The sequence below is a fragment of the Ictidomys tridecemlineatus genome, chromosome 4 (assembly GCF_052094955.1).
Source record: "Ictidomys tridecemlineatus isolate mIctTri1 chromosome 4, mIctTri1.hap1, whole genome shotgun sequence".
In the NCBI taxonomy this organism is placed as follows: domain Eukaryota; kingdom Metazoa; phylum Chordata; class Mammalia; order Rodentia; family Sciuridae; genus Ictidomys; species Ictidomys tridecemlineatus.
Window position 1 is genome coordinate 197,557,822 of NC_135480.1, and position 11,554 is coordinate 197,569,375.

Here is an 11,554-nt window from a genome sequence, read left to right on the forward strand (position 1 = left end):
CTGAGACCTCTGGTCTCTCCTCTGCCAGCTCTGTGGAGGGCGGGTGACGGTGGCTGTTGCCACAGTCTGGCTGGGCACAAATCACCGAGCTGCCACAAAGCACTGTGTGTTCCAACAGGAAGCTTTATTGCCCGAAATCCACCAGCACTCCACGCACACCCCCCCACTCACCCCACTCTTCCCCAGGCTCCGCCCCAACTCTCTCCGAACCCAGTAAAAACTCTGCGGGAACTCCACGGGAACTCCAAAGTAGCCGGCGCCTGAGACCGCAAGAGCCGCCCCATTGTCAGACAGTAAAGGTCTCTATACAATTGAATACACAGCTTAACATAACCAGCATCATCTCAGTGGCTCGCTGGCGTCACCTCTCAGCTACTCCCTTCTGGCAATATGCCATGGTCATCCCGACTGGCTGTGGCCCTCAACAGGCTGTCTGTCCCTCCCGGGCTCTTCTTTCAGGCTGGCCTCTGACAGCACCGCGGGCCTGGGCAGCCTGTCAGAGACTTCCCCGTCTCAGTCTCTGTCTGTCTCGCCATCTATCTCTGTGTCTCTCTGCCTCCTCCCATTCCCTCAGGGCTTGGCTGCACCCACAGGCACCTGGTGACGGCCTACTGTGTGCAGCAGTAAGTGGGCAGCGAGCTCGACCCACCTCGGCCTCTCCAGGTGGACTCTTTTGAGTCCGCCTGTGTTTTGCTGCAGGCCTCACTCTTCACTCAACTCCCCCATGGAGGCCAGTCCTGCCCACTGGGCTCTGTCCCCTCCTGTGCCTGAGGACCACCCTACAGCGTCTTCGTGGGCTCTCCCAGTCTCTCCCACCCTTTCCTTGCTCCTCCTGACCATATCCAGCTCCTTCCTCCTCTGGACTCTGCTTCCTCCCTGCCCATGTGGTCCTCAGTGAGGTCACCAGCACAGCTGACCAAACATGGTCCACCTCTCCACACCTCTGTACCCTTCACACCCCTCCTGTTTTTGCACCTCTGCCCTTTGCCAGCTCCCACTGGGGCCTCTGTCACCCCTGCTCCATGCAGGCCCTGTCCCAGACCAAGGGACCTCTGTAAGTCACCATTCCACTCAGGGCTCTGAGGCAGCCTTGTCACTCCTGATGGCCTTGTCTGTCAACCTGTTTGTGTGTGTCTGTCCCTGCTGCACACACCTCAGAGCTTCAACTCTGTAGCTCCAGCACTTTCCCCTGAATGTTTGTTGAATGAATAATGAATGGTGGAGTGATTTGATACAAGTAAAAGTACTTTGCAAGCTAAGTGAGGGGGCTGGGTCAGTGCAGCACACAGAGTGGTATTAAAGAGCATCTGGAGCCTCTGGCAGGGTACAGCCTCATCTGGGTGGCAGGAGGGGACCCAGGCTGCCCCAGAATTTCCAGAGTATTCTAATCCTTGCTGGGCCTTGGGATGATACCCAGCCTTGCTCTAGAGATTGAGATTGAGTTAGTCTAGAGGCTGCCCAGGCACTGGAATATTCCACCCCCCTGCCTCCCCTGGACCCCACAGACTGCTCAGTTCTAAGGGGCAGACGCTGGAACGGAGGATGGCTGGAGCCCAGGGTCCCACTCCCAGCCTCCTTAATTCACTCCCAACAGCTCTCGGTCTCTCTGCTTGGTGCCAGAGGCCCTGGGGAGCCTCAGACGGGCTGGATATGGTCTCAGGGAGGAGCTCAGAACAGGCGTTCACAGTTCCAATGACAGGGCAGGGAAGGTGAGCCTGGGGTGTGTCGGAGCTAGCGAGCTAGCGTTGGCCTGGTGAGCAGGCAAAGGGAACCGCAGGAGAAAGGGCAGGCGTTGAGAGCCACACAGCAGCCTCTCTGGGAACCTGAGGCAGTGGGGTAGACAGGACCCAGGTCCAGATGGGCAGAGGAGGCTGGAGCCTTGGGACGTCAGCAGGACCAGGAAGGAGACCTTGGGTGCTAGGCCCAGAGCTTGGCTCTGTTCTGCATGAATGGTTTCAAACAGGGAGGGAATGTGTTCTGATGAGTCTTCCCAGAATCTCTAAGACCCTCAACCCCACCTTCACCTGGCCCCCTCCCCTGAGCCGCTCAGGAGAACCGGGTTGGCTGCCCTCTTCTGGGAGGTCCAGTCCCAGCAGGAGGAGGCTGGAAGGGAGAGAGTCCAGGCAGCCAGGAGTCCAGGGGGCAGCAGTGTTGCTGGGTGGTGGCTTTAGAGGCGTCTCAGTCCCCCCACTCCCCCGTGTCCTCAGCAGCCCAGGGCTCTCCCAGCATCTAGGAGGGCAACCGGATCCTCCTCCTCTTGCACCTTGAGAAGCTGAACCAGAGAACAGAGGAAAGGAGACACGTGGCCCACACAGCTCTCACTGGAAGCCCCCTCCCAATTTATAGAGGCCACCGAGGCAGAGAGGCCTGGAGATTGCCCCGAGTCGTTGCTAGGAGGGGCAGAGTCCAGATTCCAGCCCTGGTCCACGTGCTCCAAAGCCCATGTGCTTCCCACGGTTCACTGCTACTCGGAGTCTGTACTGTGCACCCCATGGGACTGTCCCACTCCAGGGGGAGGTAGGAGGGGCCGAGCTGCAGGGGGCCTGGGGTCTCCACTCACCTCCACTGGGCCTGGTGTAGAAGGGCAAATGGGGACCCAGCAGGGGGCGAGGCTGGTGGGGCTGATCAAGGAATCAGGGAGTCTAGGGGGGCTTCTGGGAGGGGCTGCTGGGACGGTCCCTGCTGGGAAAAGGGGGTGGAAAGAATTGAGATTTAGTTCAGTGCAGCAGGGAGGGTCCCCCCAGCAAAGGAAGCAGCCCCAACAGAGGTGGGCGTGAGTTTCAGGACTTCCCAGCCTCAGCGAAGCCCGAAGCCCGTTGCTTGATGGCCCACACAGCTGGCCAGGCTCCAGGGGGCCCTGGGGGTGACAGGTTTATCATCCCGCTGACCTGTGTTACAGGAGAGCCAGCAGCACCCCTAGGCCTGCGCCGTGCTAGCTAACTGGAGTGGGCGGGCGCTGTGGAAGGGGTTTGAGCAGGGCAGGGGCAGAGTCCCGAGCTTGGGCCAGGAGTGGTGAGCCCCAGCCCTGCATGCCAGCGTCTTCTGCTGACCCGGGGCTCATTAAGAGCAAGGCAAGCTCCACCAGGAGACGGGTGCGGGGCAGCGGGCGCAGGGCTGAGGGCCAAGCCACGGGGCTGGAACAAAAGAGCTTGTGTTTGGGGAGAGGACCTCCCCCTCCCCCACAGCGTGGGGCTTTGGGAGTGGGGTGGGCACCACCACCCTGAGCCAAGAGGGGCTGCAGGGCTGGGGAAGGGGCTTGTGAGAGGCAGGATTCAGACTGAAGGGGCTGGAGAGGGGCTGGGAGCTGCCCTTTTGCCAGAGCCTCTGTTTATAAGCAGGCGCTTTGCAGAGGGCACCAAAATCAAGCCTGGGGCCGGAGATGGAGTGTTGAAGGCCTCTTGACCCTGGTCCAGGAGGTGAGAGGTCAGGGCTGCCTTCCAGGCTTGGGTCGGCCAGGGCAGATGAGCAGCAGGCCCGAATCCCCCTTCCTTCTGTGTGTGTGTGTGTGTGTGTGTGTGGGGACGACACACTCACACTGTGTCAGGGAGGGTGGGGGCTGGGGAGGAGAGAAAGGGGAGGGAGGGAATCTGCATGTTCACAGTGCCACCCCCCTCAGTCCTCCCTGTGCACCCAAATGAGCTTCTAAACGCAGAGCCTGCTCCCTCCCCTGCTGAAAACCCCCACTGGCCCATGACCCTCAGGATCAATTCCCCAGCTCCCCCACCCCAGTACCAGTACTGGGGAAGAGCTACATCCCCAGCCCTTTGGATTTTGAGACAGGAGCTCCATAAATTTCTGATTCTGGCCTTGAACTTAGGATCCTCTTGCTTTAACCACTGCCCCCCCCCCAGTTGCTGGGATTACAGGTGTGCATCACCATACCTGGCCATACCCAGGCTCTTGACCTTTGGCGACCTGCTGCTGCATCCTGGATGGCCTCCCTTACTCCATCTGCAAATGGCCACCAATGCCCATGCTTCAGCCGGACAGAGTGGCTAAACACTCAGGCTTCCTCGGCCTCCCCAGTTTCCTGCCCCTTTCCCAGAGGCTTAAAACATCTGCCTCCCTCCCACCTGTGGTTCCCTGCCACCTGCTGGCTCCCACTCACACGCTGGTGCCCTTTTGGCGGCCACTGCCTCCAGGAAGCCTTCCCAACCCCAGCAACTGCGTGCCCAGGGCCTGGGTGGCGCCCGTCACCTGGGGATGCAGCCATCTGTGAAGGCTCTGTCCTGAGGTCACACGAGAGTTTTGTCTCATTCTCCTGTAACCTCAACAGAAAGTGGTGAACAGGGACACTTGTTGGAGGGAGGAGGGATGGAGCATAAACAACTACGACTTCAAAAAAGGGAGAAGACAGGAGAGAAGACGAATGGGCAACCAATGGGGAAGTAGCCTGTCCCCGAAGCCAGTGCTAGGGCTGGCTGACCCCTACCCTGAGCTTGGGTGTAGACACCGTCCCTCTGTGGCCAGGCTCCTGGACTGCTCGTTCCCCTAGGGGTGGCATCTTGAGCGCAGCTGGCCTTGCTGACAGGTCCTTCTAGGATTTGGCCCTTGACGCTGTCAACAAAGCAGGACAGGTGTTCAGGCAGGTGGGGCGGGGTCTCAGGTGGGCATTTCGCAGCCTTCCAGCCCTGCAGACGTCACCAGTCATCAGTGAGCCCAGGTCCCTGGCTCTGGGAACCCCAGGAGCCAACAGATCATCCAGCCCAGTGGTTTTCCAGCCACCTCTATGGAGGAAGACCCCATTCACCCCATTCCCTCCCCCAGGGAGGACTGGGGGGTGGGGACAGAGTCACAGCTACCTCCTGGCTGTCCTGCAGAACCAGACAGCCTTCTGTTGAAAGCATAAACAGGTGAATGAAGGAACAGGAATCGGACAGTCGGTTTGTTTGGTAACAGGAACAAAAGGACTGAGTTTCTAGGGCGAGAGGTGGGGGTGGGGAAGAGGAACTGCCCCAAGGGATCAGAGCTGGACCGCAGGTCACCGGGCACTGGGGTGATTACCTTAAACCCAGCCTCTAACAAAGATATCAAAAGACACTGCACATATTTCCCAGCTTTGGCCAAGGCAGCACCAGGTTCAGAATCAGAATCTCAGGTTTCAAGTCCCAACTCCTCCACGTACTCCCTGCATTGACCGTGGCCAAGTCAAAGCCCCGCAAGACTCTGTTTCTTCCTCAATAAAACGAAGCTAATGACACCCCTGTCCCAGGGTAGTTGTTAAGCCTGAAAGAGAGCACAGAGCAGGGGGCTTGCACCATGCCTTGTGTGGATTCTACCTTGTCTGTGACCTTGGGGGAAATTTAAATCCCAGATGTGTCCTTAACTGCTGTCTGAACTGAGACAAGTTTCTTAACCTCTCTGCCTCAGTTTCCTCACCTGCAGAACGGGTACAATAGCAGCTCCCACCTGGCTCACAGGACATAATGGCTTGATAAGTGTTAATGCTTCTGGAACAGACTGGCACCCGTATTTGTCATTGCTGCAGCCAATAACAGCACAGACCAGGTCGTGCTGAGGAGAGACCCCAGAAATGGAAGAAAAGAATGAATGAGATAATGAATGAATGAAAGAAAAAATAGGGCTCTTCCAGGAATACCTAATGGATTGAACCTGACCCAGTGGTTCCTCTTGGCTGGGCGCCCACCCTGGCTCCCTGCGGCTGGGCCTCTCCCTGCATTTTTCAGCAAACACGTAGAGGTAGGATCCATTTCGCCCCTAGATGACTTTAGGTGATAAAGAAGTAACTTCAGCCTCCTTGAATTGAATCTTCTCTCCAGAATGTGTAACAAACCTGGAAATTGGAATTGGCCTGAAGCTGATTATTCCGGGAGGGCACCTCTTGGCATTAAAACTAAATTAGATCAAGGTACCTCTGTTATTAGCAAAATAATTCCCTACGATTACAGAATGCAGCCATGAATCCTCATGGCAGATGAACTTCAGGTGACTTACTTGAGACAAATAACTGTGCAAAAATCACAGGCTCATCTAATCGCTCCTCTATAGCATTGCAGTCAGGTAATTATGCTAATGGTTCCAAGAAATCACCTTTTGTGGTCTGGGATTGGGGGGGCTTGAGACAGAAATGTGTGTGGCGGATATTACCTGCTTCCAGCTGGAGCGGCTGGGCGCCATGTTTGATTCTAAAAGGGGCCCTTCAGGGGGAGCCGGTTTGGCCCGTCGTGGACTGAGGGAAAAACCTGCTATGCCATCAGAATCATAGTGGCCTCATTACTCATCTCTTTTCAGATCATCTTAATATAGGAAATTGGATTTGTCTAAGTTCCACTCTTGGGCCTGGTAATTCTGAGAAGCAAGTTGAAATGTAAAAGCTCAGAACCTTCGAGTCAATGCCATCCAGCAAATGTGCATTTACGCCCTGGAGTGCCAGGCAGGGATCTGGCCAGAGGCAGGGAGAGTACCACATCCGAGGGTGTGCTTGACCCTTTCTAAACACTATCTCTCATCCCTTCAGCAGCTGGATGAGAGAGGCAGTATCCAGCCCATTTAGAGTCAAGGAAATAGAGGAGGTTCAGAGTGAAAGGACTCGCCCAAGGTGCTTCTGACTACTTCCTCCCACCAGGAGGGATCTAGACCTAGGAGGCTTCCTGGCAGAGTGGACTTGGGGAGAGGCCTTTATAAGCAGAGGAAATGGCTAAAGCAAAAAACTAAGAGGCAGGAGACCTGGACCAAGTGTCCAAGGATGCGGGATGGGGTGGAGAGGGTGGCTGAAGATCAGAAAACAGAGGGCCTCAAATGACCCATGGATGGTTTGGACAATGGTGAGCCTGGAGGTGTTTGAGCAAGGGAGGGGAAGGGGAGAATCTGAGAACTAACTATCTGGGCTGAAGTCTGTGGCCCATCCAGTGTAGGAAGGGGTCAGAAAGGAACGAGGTAAACAATGGGTGATTTTCTGCATAAGTATATCCAAATATTGCAAAAGATGTCCTTATACTAAACAAGTAACATTTAACTGGGCCTCTTGTATGTAATTTGGTAATCCTATTCCCAGTCCCTCACATCATCCCTGGCTGGGTCCTCTCTGCCCCTCTGGGCACACAGGCTGGCAGAATCCCACCCACCCACTGAGGCCCTGCACTCCTTACCACTACAGTGGCAATAGATACTGTGCCCCTGGTAATTATTTTCTTGCATAATTATTTTACTCTCTACCCTCCGCCTGATAGCCAATGTTACTTTCTTCCATCTGCAAAGGAGGAAAAAAGAAAAAAAGTGAAGACTCAGACTCCCTCTGCTTCCTGACCCCATCTCTACCCAAAGTTGCCTCCAATTTCTGCATCTGTCTCAGGAAGAGCTGGCCTCTCCCCCGTCCCAGGACCTCACCTGTTCTCTTGAGTACTGCTCACCTTTCTCCCTGGCAACTTTGAAGTCACACTATCTACTGGGTCATCTTCACGGGGGCACCTAGAAAGTGCTCTCTGTCCTTACCGGCACCATTTCAACCCCAGAAAGCCGGGTCTGAGATGTTTCTGTGTGTGGGAGTCTCGCTGGGGTCTGCGCTCAGGCTGTGGACCCGTGCAGGGGACGGGCAGCAGCGGTGCCGGGCAAAGCTGAGCTGCGTGCAATCTCAATGGAGGTCCCATTCACCCTGTGACTGGACCCAGGATGGCCCTTCAGAGTGGTCCTGGGTAGTGCCGAGGGGCCAGGTCATCATGCTCCTGGGTTGGTCAGTCCCTGGATGTAGGACATCCCAGGGAGTGTCACCTCTAGTGAGATGGCTTTCTTCATCAGGGGCAACCCCAAACTGCTGGCAGCTGAAGGACATCTTCCAGCAGCCTTCCACATCTGGAAGAATGGTTCCTTCCTTCTAGAAGGGGGATTAGTGCTGAGTAGCCCACGGTCCATCCCCACCCCCAAATTCCCCTCCAGCAACCATCCAATCTGGGTCTTCTTTCCGACTGAACTGCTCACTGAGCTGTCTGTCCTCCTGCTGCACCTTCCAGCCACTCCCTGGACCATGCTCTTGCTGGTCCCCAGTCTGTTTCCTTTAAGTCCTTCCTCCTCCCCCAGATGAAGAGACTCATGTAAAACTCAAGAGTCCTCCATGTCCCTCCTGGCCCTGGGATCTCCCAGTGGCCTCCTCAAAGTCCCAGCCCCTGGGCACGGTGCTCAGGGACCTGGTGACCCACACTGTTCTCTTCCCTCCCCTCTCCCTGGGCTGCCCCTCATCCCTGATGCCCAGTGGTCTTGACTGTAAACTGCCCCCGGCCCCCCGTGTGCTCCCCTCTGCTCATGCTTTTGCAAAGGCTGCTCCTTCTTGGCTGCCTGTCGTCTCTCTCCTTTAAGACACACTCACAGGTCATCTCTTCAGGAGCCCTTCCTGAACCACCTGTGCTGCCCAGGTTGGCCTCAGGGCCCCACAGCCACCTCTGTCTTATGCTTAGCAGCCACCTGGGACTATCACATGTGGGCCACAGGGCCAGCACAGAGGGTGGTCCCTGGGGACACTGCTGCCCGTCTCTGCCCCCTGCATCTGGGAGCACCTCACTCTTCTCTTTACCTGCATCCCCAGCACCCAGACCGGAGCCTGGCATGGGGGAAGGGGAGCTGACCTTGAAAGGCACTTGGGGAATCTGTCAACAGCAGGGGTGGGTGTGGGAGAAACCCTGGGGGTGGGGTGGATTCAAAGCGGGGGGCTGGTGAGGCCTGGACAGGGCTGTGCCCCCTGCGAGCAGGTCGGCCTTTCTGTCAGGATCGTGTGGTCCTCCTCCACGCCTCGTGTCTCTCACAGCCACCCTCCACCTGGTATTTAACTCTCAAGCTCCTCAGAGGCAGCAGTGAGCTCTGTCCGTTTCTACTCTTCATTCTTCCCGACCATTACCGCTGTGCACGGGCACCGGGTGAGCGCGCTTCCCTATCCTTCCCTCGCCTCCACCGACACTCATGTCCCCCCTTGCCCAGGGATTCTGGTGGGTTTGGTGTACACGGTCTGAAGCTTTGGTGGATGAGGTTTTGAATCTTATTTCCATCCAGGAAGGTCCTGCCTTCCCCTTGGAAGATTAAGTTATGAATTAACTTAGACTACTACAGAATAGTATGCAGAAAAGGGTGGTGCAGCCCAGTGGTTACCAAGGCCCGGGTTTAGAATCCCACAGATGTGGATGTGAGCACCAGCTCTGCCATTTACATGTCAGTGTGATCTTGCTCAATTTGCTTGTACTCTCTGAGCCTCAGTTTCCTCATATTAAAGGGACATAGACGATATCAGAACATCCTCAAAGGTGATTGTGAGAATTAAATGATAGAACACACCAAGCAACTGGAAAAGCATCCAAGTATGCTTACATATCAGTGGACCTAGGTGCAGAAATCTCTGGTAACAGTGTCCAGCCATAATAAGTAGAGCCCATCAGGGGAGGTGTGCAAGCAAACATGGATTCATCCATTCATCAGCCAACATCCATAGAGCACCTATTATATGCTGAAGTCCTTACTAGGGGTGGGACCAGGTGCAGCAATGAGCAAAACCAAGCGTGATCCACATGCTCAGGGGAGGATGGTGACGTTTCATCAGGTGATAACATAATAACACACGGTGGTCAGCACCGGGAAGGAAGGCACCCAGGGCTATGGGGTACAGTGTGGAGGCCAGGGAAGACTTCCCCGAGGAAGTGACATTAAGCTGCCGTTGGAAGAGTTACCAGGAGGGGAGGGGACAGAGAAAGGTTCTGGACAGGGGAACCTGGTAGGCAGGTCATGGGCAGGAATGTTGCATATTTGAGGACCTGGAAGTTGGCTGGAGTGGCTTGGGGTGGAGAGGGAGGGAGGGGGAAGATGTCAGGAAAGGGGCTGGAGAGATGGATGGGGGGGCGGGCAGACCCAGTGCTTGGTAGGCCACACGAAGCTGTAAGAAGCCATTGAGACCTTTTAGCAGGGGTGGGGGTGACGTGGTTGTATTCATGCTTGGAAAACCTCCTGGGGAGAATCAATGGACACAACCAAGATGGAGACAGGCAGACAGAGGCAGGGAACCAGCTCAGCGCTTACTGAGGTCCTGGCAAGAGACCACGGGTGCCCAGGCGGGGCTGGAAGGGACTGTGTGGGAATTAGTGGCATGAGCCTGGGCGGGGCGGGGTTGAAGCTGTGAGCTCCATGCAAGGTCGAGGATACGGGGCTCTGACCGTCTCCCCTCCAACTCTTATGGCCCAGTGGAGTAAAACGAGGTAGCCAAAGAGTGGAAGGAGTAACCAGAGAACCAGGAGAAAAACTGGGAGAGTGTGGTGAGAAAGAAGAGAGCAGAAGTTTCCATTGGGTTAAGTTTGGCCAAGAGGTCGGGCTAGATGAAGACGGGAAAGTATCCTTTGGTGTTCCCAACAAGGAAGTCACTGATGGCCTTCCTGAGAGCCACTAAGAAAGATGGCAGACATTTGCATGGGACAAAGTGCCATGGGTGGCTCATATCTATGTCACCAGGATAATATTATATGGTCCAGTGAGACCCGGATCAAAGACAATTGGCTCCTTAGCTCAGACAGTCTGTCGCCAGAACCCTTGAAGCACACAGTGTTGTTCTTTCGCAGTGACCACACGGCCCTGTCAATTTTATATATTTGTTTGCATGTACAGACTGTAACGCCATCCAATTCATCTTCTACAGTCTGGACCATAAGCAATTTGCAATCCTTTGTGTTGCTTTGATGGAAGCGCCCGACAAGTGGACATATGTAGATTTTGCATATATAGTGCATTTGGTAAATCACTTCAGATGCATCCCTGGGGAAGGTGCCACAGGCTCTGTCGCCCCTACAGATGGAAGCCGGCAAGGAAAAGATGGGCCTAGATTGGCTCCCTGGGATACATGTGAGAGCAGATTGGAGAGGGCCAGAGTGGATAGGGGAGACTGAGAGGAGGGCCTAGGATTCCGAAATGCTGTGCAGCTAATCACTTCTGAAGTGTGTGTTGGAGCAGGGGGTGGGATGGCCAGGGGCAGAGGACAGGAGAAAGCAGTGCTAGGAGCAGGAACTGGGGGCATGCTTCTGGCCATCCCAGCTCCAACCAGCCTCTGGGTGCATGCTTTTGTTGAGAATCGGTGAACAGCCTTTTGATAGTTTTATCTCCCTTCCTTTCTTTTCCTTTTGGAAACAGTCTTGCTATGTCACCCAGGCTGGTCTCAAACTCATAGACTCAAGAGATCCTCCTGCCCTAGCCTCCAAGTAGTTGAAACCAAGCCACCATGCTTGACTAGACCTCCACTTTTCATAGGCGGTTCCTTCCACTCTTCCCTGCAAATATCTTCCTCTTGGCCAATATTGACACGGTTGCTACCTGACCCTGCAAAAGGGTCTGTAATCTTTCTGTAATCTCACTGAATTTTCATAACTCCTGTGATGAGCCCTAGTCACAACTCGTCACATCCTCGTTGTGTAGACCCCAAAGCTAAGGCTCAGAGGGATATAATAGCATACCAGTTCACACAGTGGGCAACACAGTTCAGCCCAGATGTGAACAGTGCTCTCTGACCCTAAAGTTCACAGTATCGTGAAGAATGTTCAGTGAAGACCAAGCAATCAACCAAATAGGTGGTGGGGTT

The 11,554-nt window shown here is 55.2% G+C and overlaps 1 protein-coding gene and 1 long non-coding RNA gene across 2 annotated transcripts in view; one reads left to right on the forward strand and one right to left on the reverse strand.

Annotated features, from left to right (window-relative positions):
• The window catches only part of Dab2ip (DAB2 interacting protein), a 249,500-nt gene that overhangs the window by 8,229 nt on the left and 229,717 nt on the right, over positions 1 to 11,554 (forward strand). The gene's annotated exons all lie outside the window — the stretch shown is intronic.
• LOC144377353 (uncharacterized) lies at positions 106 to 4,947 on the reverse strand. The gene is made up of 4 exons (XR_013438289.1): positions 4,803 to 4,947; positions 3,883 to 4,557; positions 2,561 to 2,682; positions 106 to 2,272 (listed from the first exon to the last, which is right to left on the reverse strand). It is a non-coding gene; the product is annotated as an uncharacterized LOC144377353 (long non-coding RNA).